General features: G+C 31.3%; 1 protein-coding gene across 6 annotated transcripts in view; it reads right to left on the bottom strand.

Annotated features, from left to right (window-relative positions):
* rg (A kinase anchor protein rugose) overlaps window positions 1-26856 on the bottom strand; it is a 268765-nt gene that overhangs the window by 181453 nt on the left and 60456 nt on the right. The window lies entirely within an intron of this gene.

Here is a 26856-nt window from a genome sequence, read left to right as displayed (position 1 = left end):
AGACACGACTCGTTTATGGGTTATTATAATATAACAGAACATTCGAGTTTTCGGAGAACATAATAATGAATATTATATACCTACGAAGTAGCCACTTAACTTGTTCAATACATTATTTAATTGCTCAATATTGTTTTTGACACTTGATCGGGGAGCGAAATGACATTGAAATAGGACAATAGTGCGGGATGATTGTTTAAGTTTTGTTGAATCGCATTTCATAAATCTATTGATATAACTTGTGAGATTATAGAGTTTTTCAGGCCCTATATACCACCCACAATGTAAGGGGAACACTTACATCGTGACCTGCAGGCCGCACCGCGTGTTGACCCGAAGGCCAAGTCGGTGGAACTTGCAGGCTTTTATACACGCAGTGGGAAATTAATCCCAAAGATTTATTTAAAAAGGGGAAAAAGTAAAAAATAATATTAATAAAAAAATATGACAGAATATAAGGTAATCATATTGTTATATTTTACACGGTTATAAGTAAATGTTGTGTTTTAAACAACATGAATAAAATAATATAACATTAGGTACATGGCAATTGCAATTCAGAAAATATATAATATTTGGCACATGGCAAAGTGCATAAAATACAGGGGAAAAAATATATAACAATTTGGCACATGGCAAAGTGCATAAAATACAGGGAAAAAATATATAATAATTTAGCACATGGCAAAGTGCATAAAATACAGGGAAAAAATATATAATAATTTAGCACATGGCAAAGTTATAAGGAAAGTAATGGAGAAAAATACAAGAAATAATGCTACGGCTCCGACAAGCGGTTACCGGCACGGAATGATAATCATACGTCGGTATGACACATTATACTCTTATATTATGTATTAAAGGAAAAGACCCACGGCTCCGCATGACGGTTACCGGGGCACCTATTAGGAGAAATGGAGGATAAGTAGAAATAAGTTGTAGTGATACATAATCAAAATGAAAAAAGGGAAAAATAATACTTAATTATCTCGGGACACCGTTGAGGAGAACCGGAGTGTAAAAAAACAGTGGTGATACATAATCAAAATGAAAAAACAAGGGGAAGTTGGGGGAAAATAATACTTGACGACTGCTGGTGGCTTGAGATGTTGGTAACCGGTGGCTGCAATGAGCAGGCTGGCCACGTGTGCCGTCTATACCTTATACTCGTGATCGACATGGCCCATCTGCACCGATTACGTTGAAGACGGTTGTGGATGTTAGCCGCCGGGCCTTCCACGGCCCCAGATAGTCGACTTAGCCCATTATGGTGTCGGTGAACATTAATGAAAGACGAAAAAACAGGAACACCAAAATGTTGACCGCGTGGTTTTTTGACGTTGACAGTTGACAGACGGATCGGCAGACTTGACCAGTGGGACGAGCACTTAAGTCAGTGATCATGAAAAGAGTGTCGAGATGTCGGCTTGCCGGTTACCGTTGTCGAAATGTTGATAGAGTGGGACGTGTGCAGTGTCGCTTTTTGCGGGGATTTACAATATTACTGGCTTCAGATGTCTTGTCAGCATGTACCAGCGGACGCGACCGTATCGCTGACAGCGCAGGTAACCACAGCTGCCGAGCTAAGCCACCGGACACTACGTTGAAGAGGGGTTGAGGGACCGTGCTTATATAACATGACTATTGTTCGTATTAATCACAACGCGCTATTTTACTAATAGGAAAACCATTAAAGTAATGGTCACAGACCGATAATGTGATAGTACTATTATTGTGGGGAAAGGTGTGTTCAATGAATAATAATATTAATAGAGACCTAAAATTCTGTGACGTTACAAACTTTGTACAATAATCAATTATTTAATAGGTATAAATTATTATAAATCATAATTTAATACTTTTACTATAAATATTTTAAAGAATTGTAGAAAAGCATTGGGTTTTTTTTTTCTAAATTATAAGATGATATTGTGAGATTTCATGATTTTTTACGTCACAAAAACCACCCACGAGGAAAGGGGAACACTTACTTTCCTCATGACCTGTGAGCCGCACTGCGTGAGACCCGAGGGTCAAGTCGGTGGAACTCACATGCTTTGATGCACGCAGTGGCGAATGAACGCCAAAGATTTATTTAAAAGGGGGAAACAAACAAAAAATAGTATAACATGAATAAAGAATAAAACATGAGGTTTTTTAGGGTAATCACGTGGGTGTATTTTACATCTCGGTAATAATTAAATTAAATAATATTAGTGGATCTCGCACCCAACAATACAATAAATAGATATGATAATAATTCGGCTTACACAGTTTTAGTATATATTTGAAGGCATACAGTTTAGTATATATTTTGGGAGCATACAGTTTAGTATATATTTGAAAACATACACATCTTGACGTTATCAAAAATGAAAATATACAGTCACCACCTTGGTTATTAAAAAACTACGTGAACAGTGAACTTAGTTCATTCTCGAAGAAAGAAACCTTGCCCTTAATTTACAATCAACAACTCCATTCAATCATTGACGATCTTCACGACTACACCAAAATTTACACTGATGGCTCTAAAATGGAAAATGGAGTTGGAGCAGCGGTAGTACTCCATGACCACGTCAGCATGCTGAGACTACCAAACTTTAGCTCAATTTACACAGCTGAGGCAGTGGCAATCTCCTTTGCCCTGGACCTCATTAAAACAACACACACACATAAAGCAGTAATCCTAAGCGACTCACTAAGCACGTTAAGAAGTATCGATAACCCCATCACCCCAAATGAGATCACCAGGAAAATACATAACCAACTCAACGATCTTACACAGTCAGGCCACTCAATCACTCTGATTTGGATTCCTAGCCACAATCAAATCTCGGGTAATGAAAGAGCTGACGAGAAAGCTCGTCAAGCATTAACCTCCCCTGACGCTATTAAACTCAACTGTTTTACCCTAAACGACGCCAGATCCTTATCAAAAACAATTGCAAACAATTTATGGCTACGGGAATGGAAACAAAGCGACTCTAAACTTAACCAAATCAAAAACACCATTCACACATGGCATTCCCCACCTGAATCTTCAAGAAAGATGGAAGTCTCCATAAATAGAATGCGCATAGGACACACGCAGCTAACTCACCAGTACTTGATGAAGAAAGAAGACCCACCCATTTGCGCCAGTTGTGGTACACTTCTATCTATCAAACACATCGTATCTGAATGCCGTTCTTTCGAATCGGACAAACGAGAAGCTGGAGTATCAAATATTATATCGGAAGCCCTCCACCCAGACAACATTAGCTGCATGATGTCCTTTTTAATCAAGTCCAACCTAATTAACAATCTATAATCTATTATGTTGTAATATGTGTAATATGTGTAATGTTTTTGTAAATAATGTAAATAGTGTATACAACAATTATCATTAACAATGTAAACTATGTCAGCCAATGGCCTCCGCAGCCGAGGCTTATTTCTAATAAAAAAAAAAAAAAAAAAACATACAGTTTTGTATAATAAAGGGAGGCATATGGCAACTATCGGAATACGGATAATCTGGGGAATCAGTGAATCCACGGATCGGCACACGAGGTTCGGCGGAATGTTGATATTTTATTAAGTCACCTCGCCAACCATTGGGTTACCGTCCAGCATATCGCTAAGGACGGTAAGAAGAATGAGAGGAAACCTATACACGACGTGCAATACAAAAACAATATTATATTCATTTCTATAGGAGTTTTTTGGGGAGGGGGGGGGGAATAATTTTACACATTACGCATGTAGATGATGACTGTAGCGCTGTTGCTGGCAGGAAACGACGTCCGGAAGTTTGTGGTGACCGATGGCTTCGCCCGGCGTTGGGCCCGCGCCCAATAAAACTTTGTTGATTCGGTCGGACTGAGTGTTCGACCACGAGGTTGAGAAAACAAAAAAACTGTGTCGAATAGACGTCTGTTCGAAAAGACGGTTTAAAAAGTGAAGATGGCTGGTGATCGGTGTCCGGTCGCTGGTCGTTGTTGTCGCAATTGATGTCGTAGTGGGGAAGGTCAGGGTAGGCGTATTGCGGGACTTTACAATAATACGGGTAATTAAGATAATATTGCACTGCGGCGATCGCACCGACGGACGCGACAGAGGCGCCGACGGCAGCCGATGGCGGCATGCTGCGGTGACGATGGTGAACACTGCTGCAGGCGGGGAGGTCGGGGATCAGTTATTGCATAACATAGTGGTAATCGCGGGCGCGCTTTTATATTAATGGGACGGTCACTGACCGACAGGTGTACTGATATTCTAGGTATTAGGTATACCCAGTGGTTTAATAATAAGGCCTGAAATTCTGTGACTTTACAATATATATATATATAATTATATGATGCAATTAACAAACAATAATGATTATAACATAAGCACGCTTGTATTATTAAACAGTCGTTTTTATTAATATACCTATTATATTCACTTATAAATATCCATATAACAATATAATTTAGTCGAGAACCAACTATTGTATCAGATGTTTTGATACATTTTAAAACCAAATAGGTAATAATATTATAGACTCAACCCACACGTCAAATTGCCAAGCTTTACCCTATAGATATAAGTAAATAAACTGAATATAAAAAGTTATAACTACACGAGCTTCTTGCGAATTATACATAAAACGATGTTGTGCGGGTCACTTACCCCGCTGACACATTTGTAAGCCATCCCGTAAGTATATATGTACCCACCACCATTTGCGGCGTCGATGAGTCCAAGGGTCAAGGGATTAAGTTAACAGTCGTGTCCGTTTCTCTGCGGGGACGATGCAAAATTGTTTAATAACGATCTGCCTACCACTGCTTTTTTTATGTATATACAATAAAAATAAATATATTATATAATACGCTTTAGATTTTATACGAATTCATATTCAATTCTGTGTGGTACCATAATAAAATAATATCCATTTCACACGATAAAATATTTTTTTACACCACAAACTTGCGTATTGATCTCGTGCATATCCGTGCGATGTATATAGCATAGGATGAAAAGCTGTACCGCACGTTGAACACGATTAGAAACAAAACAATTTACTCAATTTTTTTATCTCGTATTGTCAGGTATTTGTTTTCATCGAAAAACGATAGGAAAAAAAAACACTCAACATTTATTTTTTATACTACAGCCGTTTCGAGATAAGAATAGGTATTTAAAGTAAAATTTAAATTAAATTTTCATGAACACTTGATGTGTTAAGTAGCTGAATGGAAATAAATCAAAGTTACACACAGGCGACAAGTCAAAATTACATATGTTGTACTGTGTGATTATAACATAAACTTATATATTTTTTTTTAAATTATAATATACAACTGTAAAAAGTTTCAGTTAAACTTGGTTACAAAATCAAATATTTTGTTTCAAACGCAATTGATGCAAGAAAGGATGTATAAATATTAAGTATATACATAATAAAATTAATAAAAATGGAAAATTAAGTTCTCGAACATAGTAATATAAACTATTTAGTCTTAAATACTTAATTTAATAGTGTCGATTAAAAATTATTTATGTGCATTAAAACATATTTTCGGACCACAAATAATATTTCTATTTTATTGACAAAAAATAAATAAAATCGGTAAAGTATATAGCAATAGGCATACTTGTATAACATATAACTAACAAAGGGTTCTATTGGAAAATGTTCATGACAACAGCTAAAATAAGGGATAATCCAGGTTTAAATGGTTTATACATATGGACTAGTAAAATACTATTGAGAACGCTCAATTTATTAAATTAAATACTTTATTAAATCTATAACAATCCTATTTATTTAACTACAACTATTATTTTTAAAGTGAAGATGAATATGATTTTACAAATAATAACCATATAACTTTAACATTCAATTAAGAAAGAATACATATAATTAGTATCTTTTAGGAATTGAGACACTATCAAAAAATATCAACAATTTTCCTTTGAAAATTAAAATTCATAGTATCTTATAAGAAAAAAAAACAATATAAAACAATGTAATGATATACCTAGTTATTTAGTAAAATTTATATAAAATGATACAAAATTTACATTAAAACCAAAAAGACAAAAATGTATATATGTAATATAAAAACTAATGTCACATAATTTGATTAATTAATTAGTTTTAAAAATTTAATTGCATCAACTTAGTACCACTTCAATCGGAGTAACTAGAAAAACCGATACTAAACTTATTAATTTTTATCTCATATTTAAAATGTATTAATTAAGGGGCGTATATTGATTCCACCGGCTACTGTTTATCCCTCCCTTGTTAATGTATTTCAAAATATATAGTCCTACATAATATAATATAATATATATTAATAAAATACTAATAGCTGTGAGTCTTTCCACTCAAAATTAAATTCTCAATTCACAAAAGCTCATCTCAACATTTTCATATTTACACATGTTTTAAATACAAAAAAAAGCGGTTAAGTCGTGTATGTCGCTCTGCTGTATAGTAGGTTACAAGTGGGTTACTGTAATGGATGGAATTAAATTTGAATCCAATGATATTATATCATTGTATACGAAAAACTAAAAAAGTTGAAAAATTAAAATGTCTGTAAACAGCTCAAAACAAATCTAAATATTTTGAAAATTTTATCAAATATATAAAATGCCTAGATAAACATTCAGTCAAAATTTCAAGTATCTGCGGTAATTTGTTTTAGAGTTACACCAAAATAAGGAAATCGCTAAAAGTGAAAATCCAATGTTGTAAAAATTTAAATTTCAAATGCTCAAAAAATTTAATTTGAATTTCCGGTGGAATTTTTATCTGTGATAAAGATTGAAAAACTTGTAAGGAATCTTGTATTAAATTTTGAAATCTTAGATTTAAATAAAAATTTTTTTATGAATTTCTAGCTTAAAATAATGTGTGAATTTTCGTGATTTTTACGTATTTTGTCAAAATTGAAACTTTGAATGCTTATAAAAATAAATTGTGACTATGAATTTATTTTATTTTTCAACTGCTAAATTTTTATCGATATTAATTTTAAAAAAACTAATAATGATCGAAAATTTCAAATGCCTATGAATAGTTCAACTTAAGTCGAAATTTTTTTAAACATTCGGTGAAAAATGCATGTATCTATGGTCATTTGTTTTAAAGTTACATCAAAAACCAAAATCGATTTTGTTGAAAAATGAGTGTGTGTAAAATTTCCCGTTTTTCCCTTAATTTTTAGTTTGTTTTTCTCAATTATTTAGAAAAGTATTAAGAATTTTTTACTTTACCAACTAGATTCACTTTCTGATCGAACGAGGTACTGAAGTCAAAAATCGAAGCATTTTTACTGCCCCAAAACGTAATGACAGACACAAAAAAAAAAAAACACACACATCATGGTAAAATCAATACATTCATCGCTCCGCTCAGAATCTAATACAAACTGACACTTACATACATATAAATGGAATAAATATCAGTAAAAATAGTGATTTTAATAAAAAAAAACTAAGTATTAAAAATTGATCTAATGATTTGAACGATAGTAAAATTTCAAAGTTCACTTATTCAAAACATGTGTCCAAATATTACCTAAAGTAGTAACATATATTTATATTTATATTAATTATAGATTATACATTTTAATATTTTATAATATATTCACATATACGTATTAATTAGATTATATATTTTAATTTTGAATTATACAATTATTATAATTTTATACATATATGTTATATATTTTAAAATACATATAAAAGGGGGAGGATAAACTGTGTCCGGTGAATCGATATGTAAAAGTATTAAAAACAGTAGCTGGCGAAATCAACCAAACCTTTTTTCTAAACAGGTAGTTTCGGCGGAATCAATAACTCCCCTTAATCAAGAATTACGTTGTAGGTATAACAATAACGCACGCACGAGTATTTTTAATCAAGTATTTTTTTATTCAAATCATAAACATTTATAATAATTGTTTGATATTAATTATTAAAATTTTCTTTAAAACAAGAAATTTTTGTTTGTAATATTTTCATAACATAATATACCAAGTACCTATTCTTGACTAACGCATTTACGTCGATATATATATTGAACAAAAATAAAAAACCTACCAATTTAAATTAACGCTGTCTAACAAAATGTATCAAACAAAAACCGATTTTTTTTTTTAAATAGAAAATGTATATAAAAAAATCGAGATGTTAACAGTTTTAATTTTTAAAGTTGAGTTTATCTAGACAAAAATACTAATTTGTATGAATAATGTTTAATCGTCTACAATTAATGTAATTTGTTCTCTTTAGGAAAATTGGTTATTACATATTTTTCAAACAATCAAAATATCAAGAGACAAAATTAAATAGGTACAGACAAAAAAGGCTCTTTGGTGAGTTTTCGCAGAAAATTTACACAGATTGTACCACATTACTGCTTTTAGTTTCTTTATAATAAAGTTATGTGGTTAAGTACTTTAAACAAATTCAATAGTTTAAATTAAGTATTTTTGTCGTTTTGTGCCGATATTATTTGAAGTTTTTACAAATACTTTATAATGTATATAATACTCAAATACAGAATAATATAGAATAAAATATAAAACAGCCGAAAAAAAGAAAGGAAAGAGTACAATAGGACACAGTACGAAAAAAGATGCAAGCAAGTGCTCAAAGTTACAGGAGACGCAATAACATAACTAGAGTGAAGCATTATTTGATACGAAATTTAGCATCATTAAAAATAATTAACTACGACCAATTCCATTGTGACAAATTATTGATTTTATTTATTGACAGTATATTGAAACTATGAAAAAACGCGAGAAAAAAATGTTGTTTAAACATAAAGTAAAGAATAATATCTCGACAAAAATGTATATTATGTTCAACTTGCGATATCATAATATTTATTATTCTTGGAATATAATAATAATAATATGTAAACACATCTTCACTAGCAGTCCAGGATATTATTATTATTACTATTATCTTTGACTTGGTTATAGTAGGTGCATAAACAAAGCATAAACTTGATAATAATATATATTACATGACGGAACTTTTAATACGTCATTATTGTCGATGTGTATTGTAATCGTTTCAGGAGGCGTGTTTGGACGATGCTAAACAGAAAAAAAAGCGCGTATATTGCAACGAATTAGTGTGCGAATTATCAAATGTGAAAGATATTGTTTGTCATTTGCTGATGGGGAGAAGGAAATGTTTCGAGCAGATTCTTGAAATAACTCCATACGCGTATTCTTGCAGCATTCTGGTACGCGACGCCGTAAAATAGTAATTGAACTCGCAGGGAACGTGTCAGTGTAAAAAAAAAAAAGATAGGAAATAAGAAAAAGGCGTATCAATCAAAACGATATTCTCTATAACACATTTGGGTTGCAATACCGTCTATTTTAAACGCATGTTATTCGATTTCACGGTGTTTTTATGACCTGAAACATCGTATTACGCACAACACACGTCCAAAATGCAAGATACAATAAAATCCGCCTACGCCCACAAACCATGCTTAAATTCTTGTATTGTATATAGATGAACATATACCATTATACATATTATACATATAGATATATATATATCCGAGGTAAGTACCTACCTACAGAATGTGTTTGACGCAAAGGATTCAAGCTCGGGAAATGCGAACGACACGATTCCGGTACATTCATTTTTACACCACTATGCATTTTATAAATAAAAAAAATGTAAAACACAAACACACGCATACAAACCGTAATAGTAAACAATACACATATGACTACATGTATAATTTCACATAATAATGGTTATTTAGAACCTATTCAAATATTTGAACATGTCAAGTCATATATATGGGTTTTAGAAATCCGAGTAAAATATTGGAGAGATAATGATTATAACGTAACAACGACGCGCTGCAGTGTGACGATTTTTAGTGTAATATCTTAACGAGATGGAATTGATATATATACATACGCACATGATGGTAGATAAATATCAAATATTTTGCACAATATTAATATGAATTTTCGTGGAATATCATTACAGTGCTCACTTTATTTGGTTCACAGAGCATCCAATATAGTCGTTATCGGTATCCTAATGTACATTATATTATTATTATTACTATCAATGAGCGTTTGATTGTTGGGAAATTGCATCCACCACATATGCAAATTACCTATCAAAAAAATATTTATTTTTTTTTTACTAAATTAAACACAGTTATTAATGTATACTATACGAAACTTTTGTGCACAAGCATCTAAGCATAATATACATCTTACCGGCTACCAACATAAAATATAGTATTGTTGTTTTGAAAGGGCTCTTAAAAGTTAAAATTAATCCAAATGGATTTTATTTATCATGGCTTTTAATCCAAATGCACGGATACATGCACTTCCTGATAACACGGCAATAAAATATTATTTTACAACAAAACTGATGTTTAGAAAAATAGTATCAATGTTTTTTTTTAATAACACAAACTTAAATACAAGATACCCCTAACTGTGAGTGTTAAGTAGATGCCAAAATCACTCATAAAAAAATAACTGAACTGACACAAAATCAATGTTTAATTTGTATCCTTCAATGGACGAAATGTTAATCGTGTAATACATACGTTTTATATAGCATATCTGAATCAATCGTGTTAAGACAGTAATAAAATTCTACGTCGTTCACATTTTCAGTTTAGGAAACCGGATTTTTTTTTCCATTTAATTTGAAATTTAAACACGATTAGGTCATCGGTCCGTTATATATTTGTTCGATTTTCGGTGACACCAAAGTATGATAAATGTATTAATTATGGAACATTTTGAAGTTACGAACCACAAAAGTTCAAAGCAATTAAAAGACGATTTAATTTCTCTACATTTCGAAAATCGCAAGTTATCAACGTATGAGTAAGGTCGTGAATAGCGAGAATTTACTGTATAGGTACCTATTAAATACTTTTATAGATTTATAATTTTAAACACGAGTATAATTATACACATTTATTTTTAAATTTTAATTTCTTGAATAAAAAGTCAAGGAAATTGCACTGAAATATTATTTAAATGTCGAGTGTTATTTGATAAATCTTTACATACAAAAGTCTGTCCTTAGCTAAGACATCGTTGTCATTTTACTATCTTGTAAATCGACAAATCTCAAAACTGTGGATAAAATATTATTGTTACCAATTCTATATTATCCATTAGTTGTTTTGATTTTAGCATATATATAAAAAAAAAGTAGCCATAAATACACTGACAGCGTATTTAACCAACACGATCAATTTATTCTACGGAAAACCCCATTTTATATACGTATACAAAATTGAACACGAAATTCTAGTTTTTATTAATATAGTCGTTGGGTGTTTTTTTGAAAGCCAATTGTACCCTCCTCAAAGAGGCGGCATATATGACCAATATAGGCCATATGTAAGCAAATAAGCATCTATAGAACGAATGAATTTGTATGTTACGACAAAATACTTTTGGACGTCAGCCAATAACTGAAACTGAACGACTATTATATACTTTTAAAAAAATAATCAGAATTCCAAGGTAAGACGAAAATCCAAAGTGCAGTGCAAATGTAATACAAATCGTCGATAAATATAATTAACGGTGGGAATAAAGTTTAAACATAATATAAGCATTTTAATGCTTTCAAACTAGTTTAATTAGCAATATTTAATTTTCTATTCATGCATTTTTTTTTTTTTTTTTAAACACTTACTCAATGTTTATTATAAATATACCTATGAGCATATTCAATATAAATATAACGAAATTAATTTTTTCCTTTAAACTAAATTAATATTTAACGAAATAACAATTTAAACTTGTTTGATTTTAATTAATTTGAAAGTAATAGGTATAGCTTTTCTAAAATACAAAATAGATTTTCAATCAATAGAGATTGAAAAAGCCCGCAAAAACGTCCGGACAACACTTTTTTTTGACAAAGAGAGTTAAATGAATTGAACAATGCAAAGGGTAAGTGTTATATTTACAAGCGAATCTGTTTCGCAGTGTTAGGCTTATGGGAGCGTTAACGACGTTACGATAGTGGAACCCAAGGATGTAATTTGTCTATTCTCTCCGGCAGATTTAAACGTGATAATTACCCGTAATCCCTGAGGTAGACTACTACAACACATTAGTGTAACATCTGCAGGTTAACAAAATCCAATGTTTGTCAGTGTTGAAATAATTATTATTTCATCACCAATTATCGGAATCTAAACACGTTTTTTAATGAGGGATTCCGAAAACTTATAATATCAATCACAGAGATAATATTATATTATATTATGTTTCGTTCATAAAGCCGAGCTGGTATTAATTGGAGTTCTCGACCCAATTATATATAATTAATTATAACTAGGGCCCGGATTTATATGCAATAAAAATCTATAAAATATGCAGATTCGTATAATAAATATGCAAAAAATATGCACAACGATATTTTTTTACAAATTAACAAACGACGATTTTGAGTAAAAATATTACACAATCTAAATGTATTATGCATAAAAACGTTTATTAAAAAAAAAAAATGCAAAATAACATTTTTAATGACATTGTTTAAGTACAAAAGTATTATAAATAAATTAAAGTATTATAATAGGTACAAATTATTATTTCAATATTGAAAATCATATTATTTTAATGAAATTGTTTTAAAATGTTTTATACTATTTATATTAAATTATAATTATTGGACGAATACCAGCATGAAGTTATAAAAATCGATTTTAAGTTTTCGAATTGAAAACTTCTACGATTATATCGAAGCATACTTTTGTATTTGGAAAAACTTCTTTCCACGACATAAGATACAATTGGTGCATATTTAAAACTCGATAAATCTTCAGCTGACAGTTCCAGGTCTTCATCACATTCCGTTACCCCACCGTTGATTTACTATCGATTTTTTTCAATGTAGAGTATGCTCGATTTTTTGCCAAAACATTTGTGAGTTGAGAACTAGCGAAATCTATCCCTGGCCCTCTTTCTTCGAATTTAATTTTAATAGTTTCTATGAGCAATAGACTATCTCTTAAAGTAACATTCGATTTCTCTAGTTTTGTAATTGTATCCATTTAACACTGAAAGTATGTAGTAATAACGGTGAGCTAATTTTTTAAATAAGCTACGTGCGTTTTCAATACACTTTGCTTCGTTTTGGTTAAAAACGTAAACAACACAATATTTTAACTCATTGAAATATTTCCCATACTAATAAATTGCTGCTTCAAGCCATGTACCTACCTAATAAACGAGTTAATATTGGTTTCAGGGGTGAACTTAAATTGGGAAACATTTCTTTGAAAGTATTTACACGTGGAGGTGCTTTTAAAAACATCTTTCTAGTATTTTAAATTAATCGGTCGACATTTTGATATTGTTATATTGTGACTTCAGATACTCTGTGTAGTCCATGAGTTGTACACGTTAGCACGTTACATGAATTCATTTAGGATAAAATACTTTAAAAGCTTCGCCAGATTTAACCATGTACGGAACAGCATCTATTACATACAACAATTCTTTTTCACGAAACATTTTTTCGGGCCATACAAAATGTTCATGGACTCATTAAATAACTGTGAAATTGTTTGAAAATTTGACTTTTGTAATTGCTCCACCGTTAAAACGATTGGTTTTGTACATTTTTCAGCTGATAATTTACCAATAATAATACTAGAAACATATCGTCCCTGTACATCAATCGTCTCATCGATCGAAACCCAAGTCGGACTTTTCTAAATTTTATTCGTAATTTCACATAAAACTTCATCATAGCATAACGGCGAATAGTCGTTTTTGCACTTGCATAAAAATTCGAGTTCTAATTATAACTTATCCAGTACTTACGTATAAAATTTCAACATTATGATATCCAAAGCATTTTTGCGATTCAATCAATAAAAGAAACATTTTTACTTCATAAGAATAATTATCAATTGTTATAATTGATAAGCCTCCAGAAAAACAAATAGGCAACTATATAGTTACCTGTAATTCTATTGTAATAATTGAAAACTGGCAATACAATAATACGAATAACTACCTGCCAGTTTTATTTTTATGTTAATTGCGCATTTTAAAGACACGATGTAATGGTTATGGTCGAATTGCACTTATTTTAGTCGAATTGCTCTTGGGTTTAAAAAAGGTAATGGTCGAACTGCACTTGGGCTCAAAAGTATTTCAATAAAATTATCATGCATTTGAAGGGGTTAAACATTTAGTTAACACTCATTTTCCTATAATTATTATATTATATTATATTTTAAGCTCAAATATGAGGCTTTCCACGCGAAGTTCAATAAATCATTTTCAACACAATACATACAAATATACATATTTGTTTTCATTGATGTTTTAACACAATTACAAATCGACACCTACATTTTAATACCGAATACTCACAAGACCATCAACAACACGGTACCAGAAAAAAAAATAATATTAAAAAATATATTGACTTATATACTCTTAAGCGTATATTACCAGGCTAGAATTTTTTAATACAGTTAGTCATTACTACAAAAAATGATCGAAATGACAAAAAATATAAATATAATAATGACAATAATTAAATTTGACGATTAAAAAAAAATTGTTTGATAATAATAATATGCATATAATATAATATAATAATTATAATGTAAATATAATATATAATTAACATAAAGTTATGTTTAAAACAATCATTTTTAACCACCAATGATAAAAATAATTGTCAGTTCTAAGCCTGTAAGTGGGAAGAAAAATGAGTGTTAGCCCTAACCGCTTCAAATGCATGATAATTTTATTGAAATATATTTTGAGCCCAAGTGGAATTCGACCATTTGTTTATAGGTAATAAGTGCAATCCGACTATCCCGGATGTAATTCACTAAAATCAAGTGGGCGCGTAATAAAAAAATAAAAATAAATATATTTAAGTGTACCTATACAATATTATAACGTAATATTACATTAAATTATAATCATATCATCATCGGACATACGAAAACCTACCTGCAGTCCGTGAATATAATAATGCGTTCATACGGATAAGGTACACATTTTTTATCATACCTACATAGTTAAATGATGTCATGATAAACATTTAGGCTCCAACATTGTATATCGAAGCTCAAGTTTAAATTGCCCTCGTATTGATTTATTGGAACGCTATAATATGCACGACAGCAACAGTAAAAAAAAAAAAGAGGCCGCTGTGTTCACTAGGTCGTGAACATCGCGTTCGCGTTCGCAATTTCCGCGACCACAAATTGTGCAGATATACGTGACACGGCGTACAGATAAGGCACCTAGTTTTATCAGCACCGAACGTGATACAAAAACCAAAATGACAGGCATTATCAAAACCGGGAAAACTCGACCGAACTATACCAGACAGACAGTAAAAGGAAAACCCTATAATATGCCAAAAAATACTGTGAGAGAGTATGAGACTTTTTTATTTATTTTTTTTTAAATAGGAAATTAAATGACGATTTAATAATAAGTACACATATGAACAGAAACCACTGTTGCCTAAACTTTGATAAATAGGTAATTGTCACTTTTTTCACAGATAATACGAATCACGAGAGTTCGATATAGGCCACTTAATCACAATTAGAGATGGTATATGTGTAGTGTAGTTTAAACTAACATAAACTAGCGATAACGATTTAAGACAACAATACCGTCTTCGGAATGCCTATACAGGGTGATTCTTTTATCAAACAACACTCATTATTTCAAAAACTATTGATTTTTTTCAAATTTTTTTTTTTCAAAATTTTGGAACCATCTTGTTCTAGAACTATATATTTTTTAAATATTTTCACCCTTATATTTATCAAGTTAACCATTATCAACTTTTGATTTTCAAATGACAACCTATACTTAAAATTTGATAAACTAAAAAGGCTATTTTTTCAATGAATTTTCACGTTTAAATTTTCATTTTTCGTCAATTCGTTTACAAGATATAGCCTCCCAAAGTTGGGTGGTTTTGGGTGGTGTTTGTGTGTTATTGGTGTATGTTAGGTGGTATTTACACACAAACACCATATAAGTGTTGTTTGATAAAAGAATCACCCTGTATATATTATATTCTAATCAATACGTAGTTTTAAAACATTTTGTAAAATAGCAATTTTGAATTGGCAGCAAGAATTCTAGTTTTACAAAATTAAATTAAATTAAGAAAATAAAGTTACAAAATACTTGGATACAATATGTTTTTAAACTTTCAACTGATATATAAAACCTTTGTCAACGCAGCAGAGAAACTTAGACAGAAACTATATACTCATATTAACCCTGGAAAAACTTTCAACAATATAAACAACTCGTTTCATAGAAGTAGGTAAAGTAACAATCGGTTGTAAATAAACATACATATATAAATAACTATACTAAAAATGTGTCGAAAAAATAAAATAAAAATTTGGAAAAAAAAGTTATCCGATAATATTGCCATCACTATTTTGACTATTTTGATTATTCAGGCATAATGTGTATTATAAAAATCGAATTCAATTAAATCACATTAAATATCAATTATTATACGCTAATATTATTTTCAAAAAAGGATACCTTTTGCGAAATAAACTGTACAGACTTACTGTGCATACTATCTATCAGCTACAATAGAATAAGTGCATCACAGATAATAACACTGTGTAAAAATTGTCGCGTGATAAGTAATCAATAATCACGGTGATGACAAACGTGTTTTGCTTGAATTTTGAATTATTTTAAGAAGCTATACTAAAAAAGAAAAACGTAGACCTAAAGTATATTATCTATCTCCATCATATATTTCTCAACAGAGAATAATACTCGTGCGACGCATGAATTTTAAATTTGACGGTAACAATACAGAGTATTATCATGACGTACCTACATGCGCGTAGTAATCCATAATCGTTTAAATTCTACATTGGCTACTAATTTATTTACTTATAATAATAGACGTAGATAGCTGCGTTGTACAATGAAATGTGTATGAACTCAACAATATTTATTATTAACGTAGGTATCTATAATACCATGTTTACTCGAATATGACGTTGTAAGATTGTAATTAAAATGGATGTTATATAATATTATATAGCAATATAGACGAAAGCTGGTTTACGTGAATTTCAGTAACATCATCATAGAAAGGCACTAGATAAAAATATAAAATCCATGCACATACACCACAAAATATTGATTCGAAACTCGTATTTTGATTATAACTTTACCGTCAATATCGTATCCACACATAAGAGATCAATCAAACTGGAATAAAACGTCGGTAATAATACTGAAACATTATCTCTATTTCGTACTCGACATATCTAATACCTAACAGTTAGGTACTATAATACGCATGTTATATAATATTAATGTCATATGAAAAAAAAAATATACAAGTATTATCTGTTTTTTATTCATTTGAAATTAATTAGGTACGTGTGTTGAAAACTCAAAACATTACTTTCATAGTTCATTTCAAGACAGTATAAAAAAAAACTTTGGTATTGGTGTCTAAAAGCAATCTAAAGCATAAAACACTTAAAAACAAAGCAATGTTTTTTTAGGCGTTCCGAAATTCTAAAATATTTTGCATAGGTACCTTTTTAAGATTCCGGCAGTGTACGTAATATTAAAGCCAACAGTTTTATGTTTTTATGATGTTTTAAATTCTAAAACTGTACGTAAAAAAAAGTAAAATATTCACGTTTTTAAAACATAACGGCTATAACTCCACGCCAGCCCACAGAAAAAATATATATATACATAATATAATATACGAGTATGGGTCATTATTTGGAAAATAATAACCTATATTTTATAATCAAATATTATTTATAAATCGAGCTATTAAAATCTATTTGCATATATAATGTCAATAACTTCAATCTTTAGCACCATTAAAAATTGATCACCTTTCAAAAAAGTTATGAAATTTTAAAATTACAATTTCAAATCTATAAATACAAAATTATGGATTAAAATTGAAGCGAAAAATTATTTTTCTATAATAATCTGTATTAGAAAATATTAAACAATAATTTTTACTATAATGGCGTGTTCTTATAAAAATAACATTCTTTTTTAGAATAATGTAATTAACAGAGTTGACTTTCACAACAGCCATTCTGACTCTGGTCGATAACCACATCAGCTCTTTCGAATTGCAATTTTAATTAGATTTCAGTTTAACGTGGAATCCTTCGGAATATGTCAGCCCTCGTCATCCCAACCAATAGTCAAGGGAGTCTCGCGATAGCACTGAACCGTACTTTGGGAAGTAAAAGTTTTTTGCCCATCAGACGGAGCTACTTACAAAATCTCTAAACTGTCTATTTAAATATAATCCAAACACTTTGGCGGCGGAAACAATGCAATACCTTAACAAACATGACGTCTGTCAGTTTTTATAGGACTTAAAAATGAATAACGTTCACTGCATATTCCTATACTAAATATATATAATAATATATTGTGACACATGTAACATTCTTTAATCATTTCAATGCATTTCGCATAACCATTTTTAATGCTAATGAGTTATGACGATGATTTCAGATTTGTAGAAATAAAAAAATGGAAAAACTATTTATGACCATATATACCATCCGTGACGCTATATACTGTATATGATCTCAGAATAAATTAACGTTTCCGCGACGTCGCCCAACATCTTGTTAGAAACATTTTGAATATTTTTCCTGAATGTTTTTTTTTTCTCAGCACAAACATAATAATACCATTCCATTTGTATACGCTCATTTGTTTTATCTCCTCATAACCAACGATGAGGGGGGAGGTATGCTAATGAAACACTGTGTCAAAAATTCACCTTGCCGACAGACCTCCACCGTGACATGAAATACTATCCATCATCGTATAATACAAAAAACACGAAGACGTCTATTGCTATATATGTACAGTATGACAGTAGAACGTGTCAGAGAACAGAATACGAACATCTGAAATAAAAGTTATCAAAGTTTAACACCTTACTGCTATCAAAGCGTACTTGCATTAATTCATACTCGATTTACATCAGAGATTTCCCAATTTAAAAATTTTATGTTAGCGGTATTTTATTCAACGCGAAATTCGTAAAAATAATAATACGAAAAAAATAATAAGACACAGATAATTGCTTACTTCAGTAGGTATATATATGATATCGTTTACTGAGTGTATACACACAATTATATTACCGTGTTGGAAAATGTCGAGACGAGAAGTGTTTTTTTTTTTTTTTTCACAGACGATAAATCAATCGAAAAGATATATTATTTCAAAACAGATATTGCACTCCATTATAAATTATGTACATAATACATCGGTAATGGAGTCTTCGATATTATTAACAGTGGAGTATGTTGTGTTGAGAACGGCAGGCAGGTACTTTATACATTTACACACGTGAGTCAAGTGAGAGGATAAAGAGAATTGGAAATTATTCGGAATTGATTCAAGTGTTTCATTTCGATACTCTAGAAACGCATCCTCAAAATAGATTCATGTAATCATTTCAACAGTAAACTAAAATCGTTTACACGTTGCGACTGTGCCGTTGAAATGCAGCCGGACACGATTTACCATGAAAAATAAGACAATAATAGGATTTGACCACCTTTGTAACAATATTAATTGATTAGTTTAAATGGTTCTTTGAATAACGACACTATAATGAAAACGAATTACAATTATTATAATTTTACAATAAATGATTTTACCAATAAAAACATTTATTAATTCCACAATGTTAAAGACAAGGAATAGTTTGAAACTTGACGTATGGGCATAAAAATATATCATAAATTATAGAAAGCATAAAAGTTAAAAAGGAACGTTAGTCAATAAGACCAAACCGTCAACAAGATACCATAAATATAAAGTTTGTATTTGTCTATAATAACACAAAAGTTATTTTCATAAAATATAATTTTAAAAAATACTAACCGTTAAAATTGTAAAAAATATATTTAATGATTAATTATCATAATATTTGGAGGCAATAAAACATGCTGCATAAATTAACTGCATGACAACTAATTCATTTAATGGTAACACAATAACCGTAACTTTTATACATGTGTAATTCATACGACAACAATAAACGTTTGAACTCCATTTCAATCTACATAGGTATTAAAAAAAGGGGGATAAGTAAGGGTAGGTAACCACTGTGCTATAGAGTATGTGTCGAGAGTACCTCCCTCGTCATTGTGTATTTTTTTTTTGTTTTTCCTGGTTATTTGGCCTAAGTACTTTTTATTCACCAAAGTACCAACTAGATCCAATTTGCTACCCGAAACCTTTGAAAATTGAAACATTCTTTTTGCTCCAAAAGGCGATGACAGATACAAAAGTAAATAAAAAACACACATATGTGTAAAATCAATACATCCATCGCTCTGCTCAGAATCTGAAAGGTTTTCAAAATATAGTACCTATGTAAGTACCTATTTTATTTTATTGATACTTCAGAGTTATAAATATATTATTATTAAAAATGCAGTGACACGAAGTAAGTTCAAGGATTTCACATAGAAACTATACTATATTACTGCACATCAAGGTTTCATAACGAAAACAAAATGTTCACAAAATAAACAAAACTTGTATACGCTATAACAGAGAAAAGTGCCATACATAAAACTATGTGATCATAACAAAAATCGTAAATTCTACGAAAGATAAAGTGAAATACAAAAATTATAGGTATAATATGACAAGCTGAATATAAGAATAGAAAGGTGATAAAAACTCATTAAATATTTTACCGGAGTCAAGTACTATTATGGCTGACATCTACGGTGCTCTAAATACTAAATATTGCCGTCATGAATGTGATGACGATGAAAAAATTATGACAAAATAAAATAATGTTAGAGCCCGTAAAAGATCGGAGAATTCATAAACGGAAAATCCCGTGGAGAATTCTGAGCTTTCGCAATATAAAACGTAAAGTAAAATCTATATCCCCCAAAGGGATTGGTGGCCAAGGAAGATTATGTTCGAAGAATATTGAGGAACGCTATTATAATACTATTAATATTCTTTTGATTTCTGAAGGACATCACAAAGACACAAGTAAATTAAATTTATATTTTCTATTCTGGTAACAAAAAACTGTACATACGAACCATATAATAATATATTCGGATATTGTGAACATTACATAAGTATATCAGGTTTATCTATGATACATACTAAGTAAAACTGTATGCATTAAACACAAAGAAATATGCGCATACCTACACAATATGCAATAAAAAAAAATGTTAAATAATTTGTAGTATAATATGCAATTATTTTTTATAAAAGATACATTCATTTCAATTTCAAAAAAAAACATGGTTGAAAAATTGTAATAAAAGGTAAAAATACCAATGTGCGTATAGGCGCACTATAAAAAAAATTATATCATTAATTTAACTTCAAATAATAATATCATTAAATAAATAGGTAGGTAGAAATGCACGGTAAAAATAATTAGGAAATCTTTAGTACAATTCAAGCATATAATAAACCATAATGATGTGCTCTTTGCACAACTCACATTTGATAAAGCGTGCAAAAATTACACAACATGTATTTTTGGATTTGAGTTATATGTATATAGTATGAAACGAATTTGTGTCGAACTGTGTTCTTGATATTATGCAGCTTTCTTAGAAATATACAAACACATAAAGTTCCGATCCAGGTTGATAACTAAAAAAGTAGACAATAAAAATAAAATAGTACAACTTGCCTATGAATTTCGTTAAAGACATCGAACAACGATTCTCACGAATGAGCAACATATCCATAAATCGATGTAAAGATTAAGACGAAAAACATAATTTCGGTTACCTATATAAATAGAAGAAAAAAAAACGACAGAAAAGTTAAATTATTTACGATTTTTAAAATTAATTACTAAATACATTTATGAATTCATAAATAATAGAAAAAACAACGTTAACATAACGGGGTCAAAAAGGAAAAAAATTTACAGCCATTTGGTCGTTCAGAAAAATGTATATGTTACAACAAAATAATTCACTTTTTATAACAATTCTAGAGGTTTTATTATTATTATTTTGCTGTGTTTCAATTAAATAAAAATATATAATTCAGTAACCATGTTGCGTTTTTTCATCACTATTAATCCCATTCATTGGAATGTTTCTCTTCAAAAACCAGCCCCTCGTAAAATAGATTATTTTTTTTTTGTTTTGTTTAGTATTAGTTGTTTGCTGAACCGTACGGGAAGAGTGCCACGAGTGAAAATAAAAAAACAACCGTTATACATGTTTAGTTTTCCTGAAAATAAATGATGAGTGGTCATTTGTCTTGAAATGAGGTGCCATAAAATCCTCATGAATATTTTTCAACGTTGATCATATTATATTATATTGATCGATAAAATAAAACCGCATGCCAATATTATTGTCATTTAATCTCAGCGTCGTTAATCGTGTATTATCTTAGATCATAACGCGTAAATCATATTTACCTAACACCTGTTTTATATTCAAGTTTTAGTATACCTATAAAATATGTATAATTTTGCATTTAATTTTTAAAAAAAAACCATAGTGTGGATGTAAAAAAAAAACTTTTAATGTTTCCATTGTGTACCTATGTCCGAACATCGATTTTATCTATATACAATTGACATTTTTCGATCGAATAGCGTAATATTTAAGAAGACTCTCACACATGTTTGACGTCTCCGTCTTATAAGTGCGTAAAACAGCAAATGTACGCTTAGCTGCAGATCACGTTTAATTCCGTTAGTTTAAAAATTATAGTAAATTTAACTATTATGAAACTTGATGGGTAAGAACATTATCCGTGTTCGTATGTGGGTTTTTTACGATAACTTAGTTTCTAAGTGAGTTATTATGATCGTTTTTTTTTTATTTACGCTTTATCGTGTACGCATAACTTGCTGAAAAAAAAATCCAACTATCGTAAAAAAATCCACATGTACAAACACGGATAATATTCTTAGCATGAAATCGATTCGCTCTAATTTTTAAACTAACGCGAATAGCCAAACGCGCACTGCTGATCGTAAATTTGCTATATTATGTTAGGTAATATGCTGCACGTCTTGTATAAGACGACGGAGACAACAAATGGTTGTGTAGCGTCGCCTCTTAAATTATTATTCTGAAATTTGCTATACATATATTATGTTGTTGTGTAAACATGCGCGAGGGGTATTTTACAGTTTTTGTCAGTATAGAGCGTGTTCGATCATGAAAATTAATTACGGCCGGATATTTTGCCGAACAATATTGTTTCGCTGTTCGCGGGGGCGGATGTCGGATGTGTTGGCACACGATGTATATACATATATACCTACATCCCATACAGTCAATTTCAATAATAGCTGGAAACCACCAACGCTTGCCCACCCACCCCCGTTCAACGCTCCGGCAGAAAATCCCGCACCGACTTCGCCAACAGACTGATCGGTTTGCGGATATCTAATATATAACCTTTTAGGTACAAATATTAGCGTCGCGAATCGATCCGTTCTCATCACCTGCACAACGCGATATTATTATATTTTAATATTATTATGATGACGACGTCGCGAGATCAAGAGAAAACACTTTTCACGGGTGTGCGTGTGTAAGCGCGTAATAAGTTCGGCCGTTATATAAAACCCGAACAAAGGTACAATAATAATTGTTGACTACTTACATCCGGCCGGTGGCATTGTGGCCAGAACACATAACAATCGTCGCCGTCGCCGACCGACTGACCGACCGGAAATGATCTCGGAACGATCGATCACCGTCGCCGTGACCAACAACTATTGCGCGTGTGTGCGTTTCCGATCTCAGCCTGCACAGTATTATTTACAAGTGCAAAGCTCCAGACACACACTCGCCCACCCTTCCTCCGTGCATGCAGCGATGATTTTAATGGTTCCACGACGACCGTGATGGCACGTGTGCCATATATATATATATATATGACATGGACGGCGATGTCATATTGGGTTACGTCCCGGTAAAAATCTTTATCGAAGAAACAGTCACGCAAGAACAGAGAGGTTGACGCGGCGGCGGTGCGTGATCGATGCGACCGCCGCACGTAAGACGATCTAATATCGTATCATATATATAAATAAAGTCATAAAAGGATAAGGAAAAAAAACACTCGCGACTCAACAAAGGGAGCAGGCGACGGCGGCGGAAGAAAATCCTTTTTAACCTTTTCGTCTCGTCTCGATGTGGAAAATACGCGTCACCGTCGCGCGAAGCTTCTATAGTAAAACGCGCCCTGCACCGCATACTACACGTGTGGGTGTGTGTGTGTGTGTGTGTGTGTGAGTGTAGATACGCGTAATATTCTTTGGCTCCCGCTGCAGAAGAGTCTGCGTTGGCACAAAATGTGGTAAATTATCTACTCGAAAGTTCGAGATGATAAGTTATTTATTATTACCTTTTTTTTTCCTGCACCCCTCCACGCCGGCCAAACCGTTTCAACAGGCTCGTCGCGTTTATTCCACGAACATCCACGCCATCCCGTGTGCGGGTGTGTGTGTGAGAGTGTGTGCATGATGTGTGTGTGTGTATAATATGACCGTCGTGTCATTATCGCGGCTCAGCCGTCGTATATGGTTATGGCGGCGGGGTTAGGCTGAGAGGGGACCTAACCCAAGACGGCGGACAGGTGGCTGCAGGCTGACGAGGAATAGCGAGGAGAATATAAGTATAATTCATCATCGCCTGCACTACCCGCCCGGCGACCACCCCCACCCGCGCAAAAGCGTGGCATGTCGCCATCACGTCGCAGCGTCTTCGCGCGCCAGACAAGCATATTACAACAACGTTATTTTGCATATAACACGACGTGATGTGATGGCATAACGCCGAGCGGTGGAGGTGGATGGAGGTGGAGGTTCCGGTAGTGGCGGTAAGTCACCGCAGCCGACGGCGCGTGTGTTGCGTTTCAACGTTATATACTTAATGTATATAATATACAATATATGTATATATTTTCTGTAGTGGTTATACGCAGGTTTACCGCCGTAATGTACCTATATAACACATGCATATCATATAATACTGTACCTATACGTAAAGCGGGTCCGCTGATTGTCGCTGATTTCCGCCACGCTACCGCGCTATATAGATACCGCGGGCACCTGACCGGTATTCTGGTAATTGGTAAGCTGGAGCATATAATATAGGTTAAATTATCAATCGAGATGCGCGCAGATTTAGTTATAACAATACATAACGCGATACGGAATAATAATGTGTAGGCAGTGTGAGAGCGGGTAATTTGCAGTTAGGAATTAACATGATCAAAACATTATTCAAAATAGCTTTCAACTTAACTCAAATGCGTACAACAATATAACAGCATTTTATGTATGCAGAGTGCAAAGCAAACGCCCCGAGGGAAAAAAAGTTAAAATCCAGATTTCTTATGGTATTATTATGAGAAAATGACGAGGATTAACTGCACATCCGGTCGTGTTTTGAGTGTTTGTTAACCCGCGTGCCTAGAGGTAAACGCCCAGGCTGTTACACCCTATACCTATAATTGCAATTGATATTTGATTTAAATGCAATGAAATAATTGTTTTTATATCATTGACATTCGCTGAGTAACTCGCTAAGTACAAAAAATATAATATCAATATATCCTATTTCTTTTCTTTTTTTTTTTTTGTTAATAACTCGTACCACTCGTTACTCAACTGCATATTATGGATTATGGACAAACGACCGAGACCGATCGTCATTATCACATTTACCGATAAGATGAGAAATATTCCATAATCGTAGTTAGACTTCTCATTATTATTACAATTATTGTAGAATTAAGAGTATGAAATAAAATGTATCATAAGCATTTATCAATGTACAGCTAAAATAACTGTAATCGTAGCCGCGATTCGCGACCAATCAAAAAAACCCATGGTTTAGGAAACGCTGCCTGGGAAGACAGATAGATTTGTATTAAATCGGCTTATTTAAGTAGTCGTATAGGTGCTCTAGAATATAATGATTTGATGTTTGATATAAAATAAATAAAAATTATTGAATACTAATTGGAATACAATTATCCAGAAATGGGCCTTTAAATAGTTTCAATAGCTTGACCAATAAATAATAGATAATTCAATATCTCTAAAAAACGCTATCATTTATCATGAAATAATTGGAATTATAATAGAATTTAATTAAATACCTACCTATATTATAACAGTAACTTAAATATTATCAGCTGAAATTGTGTTGTTAATATATGAATTTAGTATCTACCATGGAAACCATTTTGTAAACAAATTAACCTATTTGTTTTTAATGAAAATATTTTATTAAAATTAATTTACCTACATTGACTATTTCACCTAGGTTCAGTAATAAAATGGTTTTATTTTTCGCAAGACAGTTTATCAAAAGAAATGTTTTTAAAACCATTGGACATTCAAAAATATTGTATACAGAATTTAGTACAATTAGTCATAGAAATATAATGAAATATCCTCAAGTAATTTTTAATTTAAGTTTATTAATCAAAAAATATGTATAATATTTTGTCTTAAAACTGTTATCCTTAAATTTTGTTTTTAGAAATTGCAATGTCGCAGTGTTGTTGAAATGTTAGGATATGCTGATTGGAATACAAAAAAATGGTATTGCACTCAGAATAATAAAGGTAAATATTTATATATTTATTATTTTGTTAATAGTATACACTAAAATAAATATTCCTATGTCCTTAACATACATTAAAAATTGTAAATATTTGTAAAGATATTGTTATATTTTAGTCGTAAATGGAAAAACTCAAAAAGAACATTGTACCCTATCCAAAATTTTCCGAATTAAACGCT

The sequence above is a fragment of the Diuraphis noxia genome, unplaced genomic scaffold (genome assembly GCF_037042655.1).
Source record: "Diuraphis noxia isolate RWA-SAM2 unplaced genomic scaffold, SU_Dnox_SAM2 contig0004, whole genome shotgun sequence".
NCBI lineage: Eukaryota > Metazoa > Arthropoda > Insecta > Hemiptera > Aphididae > Diuraphis > Diuraphis noxia.
Note: the sequence above shows the minus strand (reverse complement) of the source record. Positions and strands in the feature narration are given on the sequence as shown.